At 42.9% G+C, this 20,892-nt stretch overlaps 1 protein-coding gene across 1 annotated transcript in view; it reads left to right on the top strand.

Annotated features, from left to right (window-relative positions):
* KYAT3 (kynurenine aminotransferase 3) overlaps nt 1-20,892 on the top strand; it is a 339,825-nt gene that overhangs the window by 70,301 nt on the left and 248,632 nt on the right. The window lies entirely within an intron of this gene.

Genomic DNA, 20,892 nt, shown 5'->3' with positions numbered 1-20,892 from the left:
GTGAATTTGGGGAGAATTGTGTGGAATCCCCCAGTTTGTTGCCTCATCCTGCACACCTTGGTATAAAATGGGTGTTTCACCGCAACGTTGTCAGACAGTCGGTGAAAATAGCAGGAATTAGCCCACTGGGAAAAAGCAGTGGTATTAACACTCGCTGAGTTAGAAGGAAGTTGCTCAGGAAAAAAAATAAGGATCGTTTGAAGAAAGACAAGTATCACAATAACGTCCTCAAAGAATTGAACTTGCACATGCTGAATTGCAAATGCCTTTTCGTTTACGATTTTTCCTGCCAGTCCGACTGAACTCGACTTAAAACAAGTGAAGCCAACAGCACAACCCAAAGATGGCAAGGGAGGGGAGCAACTCCAAGAAGAGATTATTTTAGTAAAAGATGAGCCAGCCTCTGCTTTAAAGGAATACCTACCGAGAGCAAGGTGGTGATGAAAGATTCCTACTGTATGTGTGGCAGGAATTTACTACGGGGGAAGGGGTTGACTGATAGCACCACCGGCACAGAGAGCCTTCAACTGTGAAAAGTACGGAAGCAGTCATTTCGACTGACAACGTTTTGTAGGATTATTCCCCTATCTACCCATTTAGCTGGGTTCTCATTTTTTAAAAAAATTAAATCTATTCATTACTGCCATTTTTTAAAGGAACACCAATCAGTGGTGGATTTATGGTCTGCCAGGGCTTAGCCCTACGAATTGAACTGTCAAGCTTTTAAAAAAAGTTTTCCCCCAAAATACAATGAATTGAACAAGATGTTTAAATGGACCATTCTCAAGAAAAACCCGAAGCCTTTTCGTTCGAGGTAATAGGGACAGAGATTCCCAAAAAGCTGACTAACCTTTTTATGTATGCAGCAACTACAGCTAGAACTTTATATACACAGACATGGAAAGATGACAAGATTCCAACTAAGGAAGAATGGCTTATAAAACTGATGGACTATACAGAAATGGCGAAACTGACTGCTAAAATAACAGGACAAAATGATGATATTTTCACAGAAAAATGGAGGCCAGCGGTGGATTGCCTATTGAACTATCATTCTTATATGAAATCACGTGCAAGATTTGAGATATGAACAATGGAAGAATGTAGAGAATGGACTTTGGGGGCTTAGAATATAAAGTTAGATGTATTTTAATGAAACACTGAGGGGGGAGAAAACACCAAGGAAGGAGGAATGGGAAGTCTAGAAGCAAATGTGTAACAAACACAAAACATATATATGATTGGACAGATCCTGAAGCTTAGGCTCCAATACTTTGGCCACCTCGTGAGAAGAGAAGACCCCCTGGAAAAGACCTGATGTTGAGAAAGATGGAGGGCACAAGGAGAAGGGGATGACAGAGGACGAGATGGTTGGACAGTGTTTTCGAAGCTACCAGCATGCGTTTGACCAAACTGTGGGAGGCAGTGGAAGACAGGAGTGCCTGGCGTGCTCTGGTCCATGGGGTCACGAAAAGTCAGACAAGACTAAACGACTAAACAACAACAATAATTTGGAAGATTTAATAAAAATGATTATTTTAAAATAAAAATCTCAAAGTCATTCTCTCTCTCTCCTGTCCCATACATCCTCGTTATTAAACTCCATCATTAAACTCCATCATATTTTTGGGCACAGTCACAATTCTTTAGGGGAATGAATAGGGCCCCAAGAAGGCTATTGCAGGGCTCCATGAACCATAAATACACCACTGCAAACAAGGGGACTGATGTGCTGAGGTGTTACCTGCCCAAAGGTTAAGAAGAAGGTGGGTTAATATGATTTGGGCTGTTTAAGGATGAAAACCAAACATATTCTATCTTTATATAATTTTGTTTGCATGCTCTCCTTGGCATTGCCCATCATTTTGGTGCTTCATAAACACATACACTCAATGCGCCTATTTTAGTGTGAATTTAGGTTCACCACCACTTGAAGTTCTAAAGGCAGGCAGGCCAGTGCAGTTTCCTTGATTTGATTTGCATTTGGGGAGGTGCATCAAAATGTCTCCTGGTCATATAAATATAAACAAGGTCTCTGCTTTAGGAAACAGCACCTGCCCTATTGTCTGACCTATCTGGTATGTGCTATATTGTTAGAGGATACTTTCTACCAAAACAGAAGAAAACCAAATAGTCATCGTTTTTACACCCGTGTGTTTATCAGCAATTCCAGCAAGTATATCTCCCAGCTTTATTTGCAAACAAAGTCGTTAATTAATGTTTTGGCAACCACAAGCCACTCGTTTGTGGTGTAACTTTTAGATGACTCCATTTTTAATTATATTCCATGGAGACCATTTATTGCATTCTTAGATTTTGTTTCCTGCTCTCAGTTCAGATGAGAAAAAGGCAAACAATCCTGCTATAGTGGAACTGGCTTTATTTTTATGGTGTGTGGTTTTTGTTTTTATTAAAAAAAACATTTATGGGTTCCTTTCCATACCTATTTAGCTATTCCGCCTAATACAGTGGTACCTCGGTTTTCAAACATCTCCGTTGACGAACGGTTTGGAACTCGAACGCCATAAACCCAGAAGTAAACACTTCAGTTTTTGAACACTTTTCAGAAGTCAAACATGCCACGCAGTGTCCGTATTGAGTTATCCATATTGATATTCCATATTGAGGCTTCCGTTTTGAGTTTTCGGTTTTCCAACGTTTTGGACCTCGAATGGTCTTCAGAACGGATTATGTTCGAAAACCGAGGTACCACTATATCACTTTTCTTGTATTACCTTTTAATTAAGCAGCACCAGGGCCAGATTTAGGGTGGTGTAGGTAGTTCTACCCCACAGGGCACTGAGCCGAGGAGACAAATGATTATCATCATCATCCTGTATTTATACAGGGACCTACTAAGAAGATCCATTTCAAAAGCAACTGTACCAAAAGGAATTATTGCGAAAACAAGAAATATTTTTTTTGGGGGGGGGTCAATTCTTGTCCTCACTCAGGGACCCATATTACCAACGTCTACCCCTGGTAGCAGACTTCTACTTTATAATCTTCAGCTTCACATTTAACATGTTTTCTGTTCTCCCACCTCCCTGTGTTTATTTGACTGAGAGGTTTCTCTTTTCATTTCAAAACAACAACACCTTTTTACAATTCTGTAATCTATCTATGAGCAAATCCACAGAAGAAAAATAGGTAAGAGATTGGGGGGGGGGGGATGAAATGGGAAAGGAAAGAATGTGTAAATTCATCCCTGTGTTCAACGTTAGTAGACTTGTGCATTTCTTCCTCTTGGTTTGGGGGAGGGGAAAAAGTGGAACGGAGAAGAGAAAAAAAATCCCCAAAGCCTGAATATCCTTCATCTACTTTTGTAGATTTTTGTTGACTAATTGAGATCAATCCCAGTCGTAAATTGCCTAGCTATCTTACTGCTTTAATTAAGCTACCAGAGGGAGCTATTTATCAATTAACACTTGTTACAAATTATTAGTAATTATATGGACTTTGCCTACATGGGTCAGCCTTTGATAGCAGTGGATTCAAATGCTTATTGTGCTATTTATATTACTTATTTTTTTAAAAAAAATTGTGCCCACCCACTTATTCACCATCAAAAAAGAAAAGTGAAAGATTTCTTGCTGAAGGATTTCAACTAGTCTATGGGGGTGTACTGAACTCATATCTAACCTGTCTTGAACATTTAAGGAAGAAAAGACCGTTGAATTGATGGTATGAAATCTTCAACTGTTACAAGCCAGGGTGGTTTAGTTCTGTTCTGTATAACAAACATCTTAAAAGAAATTAGGTAAAAGTTGATTATGTATTCAAACATTAAAAGCTACCTATTGCAGTCTGTAGTTCATTCTGTGATAATTTTAATTGGTTTAATTGAGATGCACAAGTCTGATTAATGTTTAATACCATTATATATATATATTTAAAAGGAGAGTCAAGTAGTTCGACATTTCTTCAATTATTTTAGATCTTTCTAGACTTCAAAGGAACGTTACATTAGACAGCGAGATACTGGATGAACTGATTAAAGAATAAAGAGTCCTCATTATAATCTAAGAGTACAAAATTGGTTTGTGTAGCCTTTGGAAGTTGAAATTAAGAGCTGTTGAGCTAAATCTCGAGCTACAGTAATTAATCCAATTTATACTTGGTCTTGCTTACCTGGCTGAGATTAGTAATAGAAAATGACCCAGTGAGTTTAACTGAACATCTTAACTCTGCCTTGTAGATAGGGAAGTTAGGCCCAGAAAGCAGGACTTGGGTTTCCTCAGGCAATTGCCAGGGCTAACACTTGCTCTCAGTGGGTTCCTTGCTTGCCCCCACCATCTAAATTTTCCATTGTGCCCCTGTTGTAGCATCACTTTTTGAAATTGTGGGACATTTGCATGGTTCACTGTGCTGATCAGAGCACCAGATGCCAGGATTTTTACAATGAGCAATTGATTGGAAACACTATACAGTGGTGCCTTGGTTCTCAAACTCAACCCGTTCCGGAAGTCCGTTCCAAAACCAAAGTGTTCCAAAACCAATGTGCACTTTCCCATAGAAAGTAATGCAAAACGGATTAATCCGTTCCAGACTTTTAAAAACAACCCCTAAAGCAGCAATTTAACATGAATTTTACTATCTAACGAGATCATTGATCCATAAAATGAAAGCAATCATCAATGTACTGTACTATAAAATAAATAAGACAGTATTGCAGATGATAAAAATAAAAATTAATTTTTTTTCTTACCTGCACTGATGATAGTCATTGTTTGGATGGGGGGCTTTTATCCATTTCTGCAGTCCCACAATCAAACAATCAGTAGCTGAGCTGGGTTCCACACAGTCACAAAAACAAATTAACCAAAAAAGCCTTAAAAATACAAAATAAATAGCAAAAACAAAAAGCGCCAAACTTAATCCGTTCCGGAAGTCCGTTTGACTTCCGAAATATTCGAAAACCAAGGCACAGCTTCTGTTTGGTGCAGGCATTCCGGAAACAATAGCCAGCAGTCGCATCAGACGTCCGGCTTCCGAAAAAGGTTCAAAAACCAGAACACACACTTCTAGGTTTTCAGTGTTTGAGAACCAAGGTGTTTGAGTATCAAGGCGTTTGAGAACCAAGGTACCACTGTACTTGTTGCTGTGACCTCCATGGTAAGACGTGACCCACCAGGGGGTACTTTGCAACCCCCACCCCCGAACCTGAGAACCCCACAAATCTGGAAAGAGCCCTGATAGAATTAGCACGAATGAACTGATAAAAAAGAAATAAGCTAGTTTGATTTCAGAACCTCGTAACTGACTGGCAGTCTGATCCTTTAAATGCTTTACTCAGGAAAGAACCGGTGCCTCCAGCTTCTCCTCTCTTCCCATCTTCATTGTCCTCATCTTCATTGACTTCTTCTCCTCTTCCAGCAGGTGCAGCGTCAGGTGGAGGAGACACGACCTCTGGGCTTGGCATGGGTGGCCTGGCCTGCAGCACCAGCTACTCCCCTTCCTACACCTCCGTAGTGGATCAGGCACCTTCTTTCACTCAAAAGACACACATCTTTTGGTGCTGATCTCTCACGGGAGCCATCTGACTCACGCGAGAGCTCAGCACCAAAAACGGGATAGCTGAGGTGGCTTCTGTAATTCTGTAATGTCCTGATCAAATCAGGACTATGGGTAGACATGCAGTCAGTAACCTGCTGTCACCCAGGATGGATGGGCAAGGTATTATTATTATTATTATTATTATTATTATTATTATTATCCCAAGACACTTGCAAAACCATTGTGTGGATCTTCTCCAGAGTATTAATTTATAGAACTGCCTTCCAACAAAAGAGATATTAACCATTAAATGACTCTCAGCCGATCAATGGATCAAACCTCCGCAAATCCTCATATGAGGGAGAAAAACCGAGAGAAAGGAAAGTGGGGGGCGGGAGGGAAACACACTTTGTGTGTTGTTAAAAGATGTGTGTACAGTGGTACCTCGGGTTAAGAACTTAATTCGTTCTGGAGGTCCGTTCTTAACCTGAAACTGTTCTTAACCTGAGGTACCACTTTAGCTAATGAGGCCTCCTGCTGCTGTCGTGCGATCTCTGTTCTCATCCTGAAGCAAAGTTCTTAACCCGAGGTACTATTTCTGGGTTAGCAGAGTCTGTAACCTGAAGTGTATGTAACCTGAAGAGTCTGTAACCCGAGGTACCACTGTATGTGTTTCATCAGGCATTGTCTTTGAATAGCCATTGCCACTTCTCTGCCACATTGGAGAGAAGACGTCTCCTTCAACATTCATTTAGTCCAGAGGTTTTCAACCTTTCTGGGCCCACGGATCCCTTGACCAACTCCCTTGACCAACTTCTTTCTGTGGCACCCCTGTGGGGCTCAGGAGTCCAGTTATGTCACCCTTTGCCTGCAGAGCTGGCAGAATCTCACTCCCTTGTGGAGTGTTCCCTCAGCCTCCTTTCCTCTCCCCACTCACTGGGAATCCTCTGGGCAGCCCCTGGTCCCTGAGATGCCCCTACCCCACCCCCAAAAAGTGGTGTCTCCTCCCACTGCCCTACAGGGGCCTGGGAAACACCCCTGGCCAGCTCCAGAGGCACCATTCGCATGGGGAAATTGTAGCCAGGGCTGCCGCAACAAACAGATGTGCAAGCCTTTGGGAGGCAGAGACGTGAGAGGGCATCAGAGAAAGGGGGGGAAGGAAAGGGGACAGAGGCCAGTGTTGCCAGCAGCACCCCTGACCATCATTCAAGGCACCCCAGGGTGCCACAGCACACTGGTTGAAAACCACTGATCTAATTGATTAATCAGCTAAATGCTGCAGCCCTAATAACATGGGTGTTGTGGCGAAAAATATTCAGAGCCGTGAGAGGAGGTTGAGGAAGCTGCTAAGTAATTCACTGTGTTGCATAACTGAGCATTGCACCTCTGTCGCGAACTGAACCCAAGTTCCGCTGTGACAAATCAAAGTACTTGCGCATTGTGGAATCTCTTTGATAGCAGCAACTAATGAGGATATTGAGAGTATCTCACACTCAGATTTACAGCGTCATAGCAACCGCACACACAAACCAACAGGGAGGGGCAAGCCTTCCTTTCGCTTGAAATTTGCGCAACCTCCCATTTTGCTACTAGGGCCAGAGGTAAAATTTAGTAGTTGGACGTGGAGGAGAATCAACAGCAGGAAGAACTCGCTCCAACCCTACCATAAATTGAAATTACAAGGAGACCACTTGAAGCAGTGGCGTAGCGTGGGTTGTCAGCACCCGGGGCAAGGCAAGTAATTTGCACCCCTTAACCCGTGGATTTGCGCCCCCTAACCCGTGGATTTGTGCCCCCTAACCCTAACCCCCAGATGTTGCGCCTGGTGCGGCCGGGCCCCCCCTGCACCCCCCACGCTACGCCACTGACTTGAAGCAGTCATGGCTTCCCCCAAAGAATTCTGGGAGTTGAGAGATCTTAAGAAGCCCCTATTCCCATCACAGAGTTACAATTTCCAGAGTGGCTTAACAATCAATCCCTCTTCACAGAAAACCCTGGGATCCAGAGCTCTGTGAGAAGACAACGTGCAAACAACCCATTAAATATATATATTTTAAATGATCAAAAAACAAATCTCTTTATTTTTAAACACGTCTCGGAACTTTTTGGAGCCAAGTACAGTAGTACAATATTAGGAGAAGTGCAAAATATGACGGATAATTACACTTGTATCTGTGTTGTATTATTTTGTTTATTTCATTTCAGCCATTTATATACCTCTTAATGTTGTAGTGCCTAAGCAACGTACAGTAAGCTCACAAAAGATATAATAAAGATAGAAGCATTACCTTAGAAAACTTACTCATTTGTCCAGGAGATGCAACTAAGGACACTTTGCTTAAAAGAGGAGGTTCCTCACTTAAAGGAGAAGGCACTCGGGCTGCCTTGACAACAGGAGGTACAGTATCTGACTAGCAGTGGCGTAATATGGGACACCCAATTACCCCGGGCACAAAATTTGTTTGTGGCCCAAAATGACAACACCCATTGCTGTCGTCGGTGGGCTCTGTTGAAAACGGCATCTCCATGCAAACCAGGAAGTAACCTCTCCAGACAACGGAACAACTTTCCTTTTCTTAGCTCTGTGGCTGTGATCTCCTGGGTGACACGGACGCCTTAGGTAGTTTAATATGCATGTGCACTCTGTCCGTTCCCCTCCCTCCCACCCTGCCTCCATGCAGCCCTGGGAGATGGCAACCCACGCTATGCTACTGCTGACTAGGGGTGTCCAACATCGCAGGGGCAGAACTCTCCTCTGTGAAACTCTTTGGTCCTTCCCCTGGATTCCGCTCTCCACTTCCTAAGCCACTGGACCCCCTCGCCGGATTCAGGCACTGCTCGGGATTCTGATTCCATCTCCCCCATCCTGCTATGATCCTCCCCAGAATCTATCAGCTCCAACTCCCTGTGCTCCTCCAGTCCTGCTCCGGATCTGACCACCCCCTCTATGGCATCTCCACAGGGCTGGTGACACAGACCCGTAGCAGGAAGTCTAGAGCAGTGGTGTAGCATGGGGGTGCAGGGGGGGCCAGCTGCACCGGGCGCAACATCTGGGGGTTAGGGTTAGGGGGCGCAAATCCACAGGTTAGGGGACGCAAATTACTTGCCTTGCCCCGGGTGCTGACAACCCACGCTATGCCACTGGTCTAGAGACTTCTGCCTGCCCTCCTTTCTCCGCAAGTAACACAGTACTGCTACTGCTGCTGCTGCTGCAGCCTTTCAGTTGAAATAAGAAGCTACCTCTTCTCTCGTCTCCATGGTATGTGCTTGCCTGAACTCCACTACCTTAGTAGACTGAAACTGACAAAACTCTGAGTATCACATATCTCTCTCAGTCATCTTGAACAGATCTTGTTAGTGCAGATTAGAACTTGTTAAAGATTAATTCTTAAAGCATACTCAAGCTTTCTTTTCCAACAAAGGAAACATCAATTATAGGCTCACACATAAACTTTGCCCCTTCCTTGAATACTTGCTGCCCTTTATAAATCTTAGATTTCTTCCCCTTGAGTGTGTTCAAAGGAGAGATTTCATTGCCTCCAGGGGTTGTTAAACTGATTGCAATACCACGTATTTAGAGCAGTTCAGTGGGAATTAGGCTGGTTCAGCGCTGTCAGACCTAGAATATAGCTGTCAAATAGCATTACAAGTAAAACACCCTTGATGAGAAATAATGACCAAACGTCAATCTGTTATTCACTGGCGGCACTACAGGCTTGGCCGGCCAATGAAAAATGCAATATTTCTGCCCATTATGGCAGCCATGCTTTTTAAAGATGGTGTGGCTCAGATTGCATCATTCCTTCCATTCAGCTTGTGGGGTTGTTTTTTAGGCGTTATATAACACAATCCAAAGCTCACTGTCGTGAAGAAGAAGAAGAAGAAGAAGAAGAAGAAGAAGAAGAAGAAGAAGAAGAAGAAAAGACTTTAAGCTGCCGTTCCATGGCCCATTTATCCTTAAGGAAAAATAAAACCAGGGAGGAAAATTCAGAAATAGGAAACACACATTTAGCAAGATGTTTTCTAGCTGCATAGATGGCAGCTCCGAAACCGGCAACATTACCGCAGAGTCCACTTCCTTCTGATGTTTTTCGTTCAAGGCATTGCACCTGAGCACAAAAAGCCAAGGTTGCGATCCTATGCGGTCTTACTCCCGATTTCCACTAAACTCAGCAGGACCTGCTTTTGATTAAACACACAAAGAATCAGTCACCAGTGACTTTTCGAAAGGCCATTGGATGCCCTAAATATGCAAGCCGTGCATTACATTAATATATCTTTAAAGATCCACATGCTAATATTAACCTACAAAGGTCAGCGAATAGATGAGCATATTTGAGCAAAGTAAACTACAAATGCGTACCATTCTTTCCATTAGCACTGATCATGGATTTTAAAAAATCACGGGTGTTCTAAAGGACTCTACAGACCCATTCGCTTCCACAAGAGGAGAATCAAAGTCACTTGAGGAAAAGAAGGCTCGTTCATTATGCAGGGATTCAGCAATGAGGGTTGCCTACTGAGACACGCAAAACATCCCCCAAAATAAGTGGAACAAGGCAGCTCCTATTCCTGGCAACTGAATCATATATATAAATACTATATACGTATTTACCCAAGAGCCAACGTTGTCTCGGGAGTAAATGAATCATTTACAAATACTCAGGAAGATTAGCAAAAAAGACGAGGGGATAGCGGTCTGATTGTCATTGTACCCACTAGGGATTCCTGTTGACTACCATGAAAGCCAGTGGCACGTATCTGAAGCCAAATGGGATTTGGTGCATTTAAAACCACATTAATTGGATGATACAGGAACAGGGAATGAATGAATATATATATAGAGAGAGAGGGAGATGAAATCTGCTCAGAAAGATAGATGCAAAACAAAGTTCAGCGTTTGTAAGAAATCAATCCTTTCATGTGGCAAGTCTTACACTGGGGAAACCCAGCCTGAAGGGTGGGGTATAAATATATTATTATTATTATTATTATTATTATTATTATTATTATTACTACTACTACTACTACTACTACTACTACTACTACTACTACTTTGGAACTCCTTGCCTATTGACATCAGGCAGGTACCTCCACTAAACTTTTTTAGCGCCTACTGAAAACATTTTCGTTCAGACAAATCTACGCAGATACGTGGAATGTTGCCATGTGTTTTAAGATGTTCTTAGCTTCTTTTAATGCATCAAGCTGTCTGACTCATTTTCTTTTTGTATGAACAAGTACAAAGGAGGTTTCCCAGCCCGCTCACAGGTCCTTATAATATCAGTGGAAACAGTTGGTCCTGGAGAGTATTAACCGCTTTCAAATTCAATTTCAATTTTAACCTGAGGATTGTCATTTGTTCAGTTTTAATTTTTAATTTTAAGTTATTTGAATTAATTTTGGGATGCATTTTAATCGATTGATTGTTTTTATGCATATTTTATTACTTATATGATGTTAGCCACTCTGAGCCCGGCTCCGCTTTTGTCAGACAACATGGCGATGTTTTAGAATCCACTGTGAACACTGCTAAGTTGAATAGAGTGTTGGAGTGCTTCTTCTCTGCATGAAAGAAAGAGAGCAAAGATGCAGGAGAAGGTAAAAGTGGAAATCTCTCCTAGAAGCTGCAAGGCATGGCCTAACTGAGATACAGAAGGCTCTGGAAAAATAGGAAAACACAGTTGTTTGGAAGTTAGAAAAAGAGACTTTAAACCCAAGCATATGACTGTAAATATTATGTTTTAATTCACCTATAAGTTTCTGCAAGTAAAGTTTTGGAATGTTAAAGTCTGGACATTGATTTAATTTCCAAAGAAAAGTGTCAGTCATATATATGGTTTGCGCTTCTTTGCTGCGTTTTCGCTATTCTTACTTCAACACCCGTCATGGGGGTTTCATTTCTTGGCTATACACTAGCTCTGCACCCAAAGTGATACAATTGCATGCCAACTTTAAAATTCCAGGGTTCATGGCTCAATTCCCCTCTGCCTACAAAGAGACTGTGTGCACTTCATCAGCCGAAAACACAGGTAGGTCATTCTTTTTTCTCACTTTGGATGGAAGCTGCTTTGGGCGGGAGAAGTATCAAAATGTAGTACTTTGTAAGAAATGACAGGATAGATACGGATCGTGGCTAGCATTTGTATTCTGGATGCAGAATACACGGAAGCCATAGAAAATAATTCACATTTCCTTCAAAGGAAGGAGTATGGCAGTTTGGCAGTGATACTACAGGCAGCTTAAATAACAAAGTAATATAAGAACACAGAAAGCTGCCATATACCAAATCAAGCCCCTAGTCTATCAGCTCTCTTCCAGCAATACCTGGAGAAAGTGGGATTTGAACCTGGGACTTTCTGCATGCAAGACATATGTTCTAGCACTAAGCCACAACCCTTCCCTGACCGCTTAGTAAGCAAAATAACTCAGCTGAGGACTCAGCTACATTGGCAAAGGAGAAACGTTTTATATGTGTTGTATTTGCAGTATAACACTGTGGCACCAGATGTCACTGCGGAGTTCCGTTTTTTGCTGGCTTAATTTATTATACAAAGTTTACGACACGTTTAACTGGAATGCTTAATCTATGTATCTAGATCCAGCCTAAATCTTCCATTTAATGAAGCAAACTCTACTTTGCTTTAACATTCATTGTTAATGGCTAGGGTCCTGCAAAGGATATTCCCTTTTGGGTTCAATTGTAAAAATGAGACTCCCCTTAAGCTTTTGTTCCTATTGTGTGTGGTTTTTCCCCCCTTAATTTTTTTTGGCGTATGTCAGATCGTCCTGTGTGGGATGCTTACCATGCAGACACGCAACGATGCTGTAGGAGTTTTTTTATTATTATTATTTCATTTAGGTTTGGTGCATTTATTTCAGAAAGAGGTTTCAGATTAAACACGGGGGTGGGAGGCAGAGAGAGAGAGTGAGTTCGGCCACTGAATAATATGAATAATTTCACACTGCTAGGAAAGTAATGTTGAGATGCGGTATATATCCGAAAATCAATCCTCTGCCGGAGGCGAGACTTTGTCCTTTCATTTTAAAGGATGCTGGAGGTAGAAAGACATCCAGAATCGTTTTGTGAAATTGCGTCCAATCCACCAAGCGCTGTTGTGGTAAGAGGCCCATTCGGTTCAATGCCGGCTGTTGCACAGTTCTGGCTGACAGGCCCCTCTGAAATGAATTTGGGATGCTTGGCTGTGCAGGGTTTCAAAATATGGTCCTCACAATTTCTGCTTTGTGAGCGTAAGCCTGTAGATGCCTACTCAGGAGTAAGACCTACAGAGTTCAAAGTGAATCACTCCCAGGTAAGTGTTTGTGGCCTATCTCCATTAATGCCTCCATGATACATGACTAACATCTTGATTTTATATATATATATTGCAAAATGCTAGATTATCTTCGTGGGCATTTTGAACAGGTGATGCCTAACTTGTTTCAGAAAACTCTTTCCGTATATTTGCACCTGCTTGGCTTCCACCTTCGAAATGTTTTCGCAAGCGTTCTCTCGGCTGAAGCTTCCCTCTTGGTGAATTTTTAAATCGGTAAATAAAAGAGCGCATCACTTTTCAGTCGTGACACAGCTTTGCCGAGCTAAAATATAAAGCCACTTTCTTAATTGAACCAAAGGGGGATTGTTGCTTTGTTTTTTTAGTAGGGCTTTGCTGCCCTCTGCCGATCAGTCTGAGAAAAACATTGCAAGAGTGGATCTTTGACTAACTTAGGCCACATCCGCAAGGTTCATTCAGAGTACATAGCACACGGCTGACTTCCAAAGAATCTTGGGAAGTGTAATTCGCTGGGAAATGTAGTTCTGTGAGGGTAAACCACAGTTCCCAGCATTCTGTGTGTGAAGCAAAGGCTGTTAAAGTGGTTTAAATGTGACCTGGGGCAATTTCTCTCTGGTATTGGTAGGAAGGTGGCCTTCTCTTGGGTGCAACGTAAGACATATGTAAAAAGGATAGAATTGCAGAGCTTTGGTTTGGTTGTATTACGCAAGTCAATAAGGAAGAGCATGGTCTGTCATCTCCCCTCTGCCTATCCATGGATTTGGCCAATTCAATAATATATGATATTACTCCTCTTTAAGATTCATCCCTCCCATAACTGTAGCAGACCCCCCCCCCCCCACCAAGTGTCCCTATTTTCCAAGGACAGTCTCATATTTACAGAAGCCAGCCCAGTTTCTGATTTCATCCTGAAATGTCCCACTTTTCCTTAGGACGTCCCTATTTTCATCGGAGAAATGTTGGAGGTAGGACATTCCTAATTTTCACAGGAGAAAGGTTGGAGTTATCTGACCCCCTGAGCCAAATAGATAAGTTAACTGTACAACCTAGAAACCATCTGAAGGCAGGACGTTTTTTAAATGTTTAATGTTTCTGTAGATGTTGGAAGTAGCCCAGAGTGGCTGGGGCAACCCAATCAAATGGGCAGGGTATAAGTAGTAAAATTATGATTATGGAATGGGACGTCCCAATTTTCATTGGAGAAATGTTGGAGGGTGTGCTGTAGTGGGGTTCATTTTATCTGTGTTTAAAAGTATACCCAGCCTTCTATTTTTATTGTACCAGCCTCATGTGTATTTTTGTTGCTGTTAGCCCAATGATGTAAGATGCGTTTCTTGCTTAAAACAATATATAATTAAAAGGTAGTAAGCAGATGTGGGGTGGGGTGGGGAGAGGTCTCTCCCAGAGACCCTGGAGTGCTTTTGGCCATCTGGAATCAGCAACTGGAATCATATTGTCCCTGATCCACAACACTTTCAAATATAACACAATCCACAATGCAACCTATTGGGCACATCTCTAAAGTTTGGCAGGTCTTTCGCCACAGAGAAGTGGCTGAATGGCCGACCTGTTACATCTGGTTTGCGGAAGACTCCTGGGTGGTTTGAAAATAGCTATATGCTCCCCAATGCGACTAATACTTTGCACTTAGCAGTTGAATTGTTACTATTTTGTACCACAAACATGGAAGTGCCAAGTAAGAAGAATAAGAGTTTGGATTTGATATCTTGCTTTATCACTACCCGAAGGAGTCTCAAAGCGGCTAACATTCTCCTTTCCCTTCCTCCCCCACAACAAACACTCTGTGAGGTGAGTGGGGCTGAGAGACTTCAGAGAAGTGTGACTAGCCCAAGGTCACCCAGCAGCTGCATGTGGAGGAGTGGGGAAGCGAACCCGGTTCACCAGATTACGAGTCCACCGCTCTTAACCACTACGCCACACTCGCTCTCAAAGACCATTGGAAGTGGAGGAGACTGTGTCAGGCTTGCAGTTTAGTCCCTTGTCCAATTGCCCTGGTTAAGAATTAATTGCAAATAAATAAATAAATATGGAAGTTGCTTTATCACTCTTTGTAGGCCTTCACTGTACCAGAAAGGGGAACCAGACAGGTAAAGGTTTCTGCAGGCAAATAACTTTTGTGGATTTCACCTCCTCTATGAATGTCCGTGATGAACACAGAGACATCCAGTGTCACTTGAGAAGACTTCCACTCATGAAGCAGGGCTTCTCCTTCCATTCATCCTGCAGCCCACACCTGCTTCAGGGGGTCTCTCAGCCCCCCAGAGCAAATTCTGGGTGGCACACAGGTGCCCCAGGGGGAGGAGAGGAAGAGGAAGTCCACTGGTGGACAGAAACCCAGTTCTTACCACCAACACCCCTTAAAAACTATGTAAAAAACTATAAAAGAAGCCAGGAGCAAACCCACCCCTCGCCTGCAAAGCTGTATCTTCACCTTCTAATGAAATTTATGGTGATGAAGGCTGCTCCACACATCGCATTTTTCAGGTGTACTCGTAAAATCTTCTCCGCCTGTAAACCTGATATATGACGGCTTGCCAGAAACCTGGAATTGGGTACACCTTTCCGATGTTTTTACATTCCATGGGAAATGGGTGGGGGGTGTAACATATTGAGCGGAACTGAGACTTGCTTCGGGTGTCACATTTTACCTATACAGTGGTACCTCGGGTTAAGAACTTAATTCATTCCAGAGGTCCGTTCTTAAACTGAAACTGTTCTTAACCTGAAGCACCACTTTAGCTAATGGGGCCTCCCATTGCCGCCGCGCCACTGCCGCACGATTTCTGTTCTCATCCTGAAGCAAAGTTCTTAACCCGAGGTACTATTTCTGGGTTAGTGGAGTCTGTAACCTGAAGCATCTGTAACCTGAAGCGTCTGTAACCCGAGGTACCACTGTACAGATACTGTAATGGTGCGTGTTAAAAAAACACACACATGCATACCGGGCAGCTAGTATGGTTGCTGGCAAATGGGGACATTTTTGCCATCCAAGAAGACAGAGTCCTGTCAGGAAAGGCCATGCATGAAATGGAGCTGAGCTGAAGGACGGACACAGCCTTCAAGATTCCAGTTGGCATCTCCCCCAATAAATTGGTTCAGAAATTTCAATCTTAAACACAGAACCAAGATTAATTCTTGATGCTTCCTTCCTTGCCTGCCTGCTTGCCTTACTTTTGTGTGTCCTCAGGACTTTTTTTCAGCTGGAATTTGCTGGCACCTCTCAGGTGGGCACCATTGCCATTCTAAGACAACAAGGGAGATGTTGATGGCGAGTTCTGGACTGGTACCTCTTTTTCTAGAAAAAATAGCACCGTGCGCCTTGAATGTTCACCTTACCAGAGAAAACAACCCAGATCCCAAGCTCTTCCTATACAGTGGTACCTCAGGTTAAGTACTTAATTTGTTCCGGAGGTCCGTACATAACCTCAAACTGTTCTTAACCTGAAGCACCACTTTAGCTAATGGGGCCTCCTGCTGCCGCCGCGCCACCGGAGCACGATTTCTGTTTTTATCCTGAAGCAAAGTTCTTAACCTGAAGCACTATTTCTGGGTTAGCGGAATCTGTAACCTGAAGCGTATGTAACCTGAAGCGTATGTAACCCGAGGCACCACTGTACTAAACTATGCTTAATAGCCACAGATCCTCAAAAAGCAAACTAAAAACAAGTTCTGCAAATTGGATTAAAGTACATTTGTTTACTACAAGAAATAGAAAAACCTGGAGCGACACATGATACAACTAATGAGCCTCTTCTATTGAAACTGAAATCCTATTAACGCTAATCTAGAATTATTTAATCAGGCAACTGTTCTTTATGCACCTCCCTCGGGCAAGAAATAAAAATAATTTTCGTTATGCTTGGGAAATTATTATTAACCTAGCTGGCATGTTGTTTGCACTCGCAGTCGGCAAGAAGAGCCAAGTGGATAGGAAGAGAGCAGACTTCCACTTGCAAAAGGAGCACTTAAAGGAACGTCTACCTTTACCAGTCAACCTGTGCGCCACATTCGGCCAGGGGTGCCCTGCAACAGACCATTCTCTGGAACAGCACCTCACTTCTAGAAGACTCCCCACAGAAGAAACATTGAAACCAAGGCTGAAGAGCAAGAATCCTGGTGGCTAAGTATTGAAAAGGGAATCAGTTACCCACTAGGGGAGAGTGGTTATGTAAGCTTTCAGAATATTTAGAATTAGCCAAATTGACAGATATAAGAAGACAAAAACCAAAAAGTGAAGTGAAAAAGGATTGGGAGTGCCTAAATGAATACCTTAAAAGCCAAGGTTCGAAGACAGAAATCTGGCTGAGTCTGGAATAACCTTGTGAAGTGAAAGGATAAGAAAGAGGGATTTATATCTAGATGCTAGGATAGAGATGATAAGGAAAACAGGAAGACACAATGAGAGGTAAAGGAGGTGCTGTGGGATTGGTGGAAGTCAATGTTTTTCTTTTTAGTGTTTATATTATTAACTTGTAAGATATGGATTTGTTTTTTTGTATGTTGGTTTTTGTGTTTTGTTATTTTTCGATATTTTTTGCGTTGTTGTTAATGTATGGAAAATACTAATAAAATTTATTTTTTAAAAAACAACCAAGGCTGAAGTGTGTCCCGGATACTACCTGGATCTGGATTTGGCTGATCAGAACTCAGTATCTGTTGCTGTTGAATTTATTGTGAATTTATAGCTTTATATGTTTGGTCTGTGTTGTTAGGAACATAAGAAGACCCCTGTTGGATGAGGCCAATGGCCCATCTTGTCCAACGTCCTGTTCTCACGGTGGCCAACCAGATACCTGTGATAAACTCTCAAGCAGGATTCAAGCACAAGACCCCTGCTGTGGTTTCCAGCAACTGTTATTCAAAAGCAGTTGCCCCCAACCGTGGATGTTAGTAGCCATCAATAGCCCTCTCCTCCATGACCCTGTCTGACCTGTGCTCCTGATTGATGGAAGGGCAGGATACAGTCGTACCTTGGAAGTCGAACACGTTGCCAGTCTTACGTTTTGGCTCCCGAACGTCGCAAACCCAGAAGTGACTGTTCCGGTTTGCGAACTATTTTTGGAAGCCAAAGGTCCGACGGGGCTTCCAATTGGCTGCAGGAGCTTCCAATTGGCTGCAGGAGCCGCGCATTGGGTTCCAACCTTTTTGGAAGTCGGACGGACTTCCGGAACAGATTCCGTTCAACTTCCAAGGCACGACTGTATAAAAATAATAAAACAATTTTCCTCTTTTTTAAAAAAAGAAAACATTCGCAGCTACTCCTCCTTATACAAGCTGAAAAAGGTTTGGGCACCCCTGCTTTAAATATTCCAAGAGGACCAGATTTGATGAAGTGAACATTTGTGAGGGCCGACCCAAATTGTTGAGTTCTTTTTAGGATTTTACCCCAGGACATATACTGCCATGGGGGCCTGATTAAATCAACCAGCAGACCGGATTAGGCCCCCGAAACAGACTTTGGACATGCCTGATCTATAGGAATGGTTGCTTGGAGGAAGGAAAAACAACCAGGTGATGAAGAGATGCAACGTGAGCAGAAGGTACCACCTTCCTATCTGAAACCAATCCCCTTTTGAGAACAAACCTTTGGTTAAAGCTGCAGCCGAGATACACAGAAGACAGATTAGATAGCCAGCTCCATTTGCACAATGTATATATTCAGAGCACTTCAGTGGGGAGCAAATAGGGGGTCCCCGAGGCAATTATGGGAAACTTGCTGCCCAAATTGCTTAACTTGAATACTAAAGACAGTCCCACGCGGAGGGAGAAAAGCAACAAAATACCTTTGAGGCGGCAGGATGAAAGAAATAACTTGGGGGCCATTAAAGCATCTTGCACAGGCTACAGGCAGAGTCCTAGATTCTGGAAGCCAATTTTCTACCGAGGCGAAGAACTGGTACTTCCCCATGTATATTCTGCCTACATATAAAGGCAAGTGCAAGAGAATTTGAATAAAGCTTCAGATATTTCACTGGGGGAAAAATATAAGGCTACTCAAAGAAAATAGAAAAGTAACCTTTTCTCTCTTTTTGTGAGAAATGAATAGCTTCTGAAACAGCAATGCACTTATTTTAGCACCGTTTTAGTAAAGCCGTAATGGTTATAGAGCATTTATGTTTCTGTTAGGAAAATCTGCCACTGATGAATAGTATCGCTTGCGTACATAGCCTGGCTGAATCCATGTATCCAGCAATAGAAGCTGTGTGTGCCGTTTCAGATGCTGGATTAAGGAGATGTGAAGTTGGCAGCATCAGTTTTGACACTGAACTCAGTGAGACTTCCTTCACACAAGGAGCACCCCCCGTTGATGAACATGCAGTGAATTAAATCAAAAGTTCAGGCAAAGAAGAAATTCCATCGTGCAGCTCTTCTGCTGGGTACCTTATTCAAATAGTTATTTTATTAGTCTTAAGCAAACCCTTTTTTAAAGTGCAATTCTTAATCGAACTGCTGCCAAGGCCAACTTTTAAACACACTTTATTTAGAAACGTGGTCTCTGAAACAGGAATTTATGCTTTGCAATGGTGAGCATTCCCAACAAACATCCGTCCGGTATGGAAAGAACTTTGCTGGAGAATACAAATAGGAAGCATTGGATAATTACATCTTGGGGACTGCATCCTTCTCTGAGCTTCATCATTTAAACTGACACGGAGGCTCGCGATTGGTCATTCCCGACACCCCGCAGGGGCTGTCTGGAATTACAGATCAGGGACCTTATTGTCGTACCCCAGCTGCTGCACAAAGCCGCTCAAAGAAAGGAGATTTACGAGCATTTCAGCAGCACTGAACCAGGGCTACAGAAGCGGTACAACTGGGAGTACGGTGACTCTAAATCTACAGGCATTATGCAAAAAGAAAACGCAGACTTCGGTGCCAAGGGAGTCCCTGTAGGAGCAAGAGGACATTTTTGCAAAATCTCTAAAGAATAAATTTAACAGTTATTAGAGAACAACACCCTGTTATTGCAGTTGCTGAACTTTACATCACAAGGGAAGATGCAAGGGATTTTCAGGAAGACATCTGTCATTTAAGAGTGACAATGACCTCAGCACAGACAGGCAATCAAAAAACCCCCAGGGCTGGAAACGTATTAACCCCTTTGTGGAAGCTAGGACAAAATCTCCAGCGCACAAAGGCTTCCTAAAGTTCCCGGTGCAACACACCGCATCAAGGCACAGAGCATCGCAATGTCATGAAGGGATGGTAATTTAAATGAAACCCAGCATCAACATTTGGGTTGGTATTGCAACTCATTTCCAATTTCTGCTTTTAACCAGTTTGGGTATGGCAAATTGCTGTTAACTACGGAAGTTAGCCTGATATATTTATAAGCTCCATTCCACAGTATTATTACGCTAAGACAGAAGAGGAACACTTGTGGCTTCCAGCTACGGCCAGACGCCAACTTCTGTGGTAGGAAGCTGAGTTATGTTGGGCCATGGAGTCCATCATTGTCTTCACTAGGGTTGAGGATTGTGTGGCCCTTCACCATCTTTGACTAATGTTCCCCATTCCTGGTCTACTTTGACTCTCCAAAATTTTGGACAGCACTGTCTTCAAGTCCCACAAGATGCTGGGAATCGGAACTGAAGTCTTCTTCTGCTGAGCTACGATGCTTCCCCGAAGACAATGCTGGCTGGGACAAATGATCATTACCCAAAGATATTCTGGACAGCCCTGAGTTCCTACCTCTGTGGTAAGGACCGACAAACAATCTATGCACTTTTAAAAGCAGTGGAGACTAACAGGTTAGCTCAGGGTAAAATAGTGCCCATACAACAAGCAGTGAGCCTAATTAGGCCTGCGGGGTCTTTCTCTTTAGTAGTGTGGGAGAATTCAAGGGTCTGGGGAAAACTGTTAGGTTTTGCCAAGGGAACACTGTGGTTTTTCATAAGGCAAGTGCATAGTACATTGTAGATAGTCTGAAGGACGTCTCGAGGATGGGGGCTGCCACCTTTCAGAAATATACAAGACAAACAAGGGAAAGGAAAGCAAAATTTTGTTTGGCCTTGGTAGCAACATGTTAGCAGAAGCTTTCCAGGTGGAGCAGAGCCACTAGGCTGCTTTCCAAGCAGCA

The sequence above is a fragment of the Podarcis gaigeae genome (assembly GCF_964106915.1).
Source record: "Podarcis gaigeae genome assembly, chromosome: 6".
NCBI classification, from domain to species: domain Eukaryota; kingdom Metazoa; phylum Chordata; class Lepidosauria; order Squamata; family Lacertidae; genus Podarcis; species Podarcis gaigeae.
This window is presented reverse-complemented; position numbering and strand designations above follow the sequence as displayed.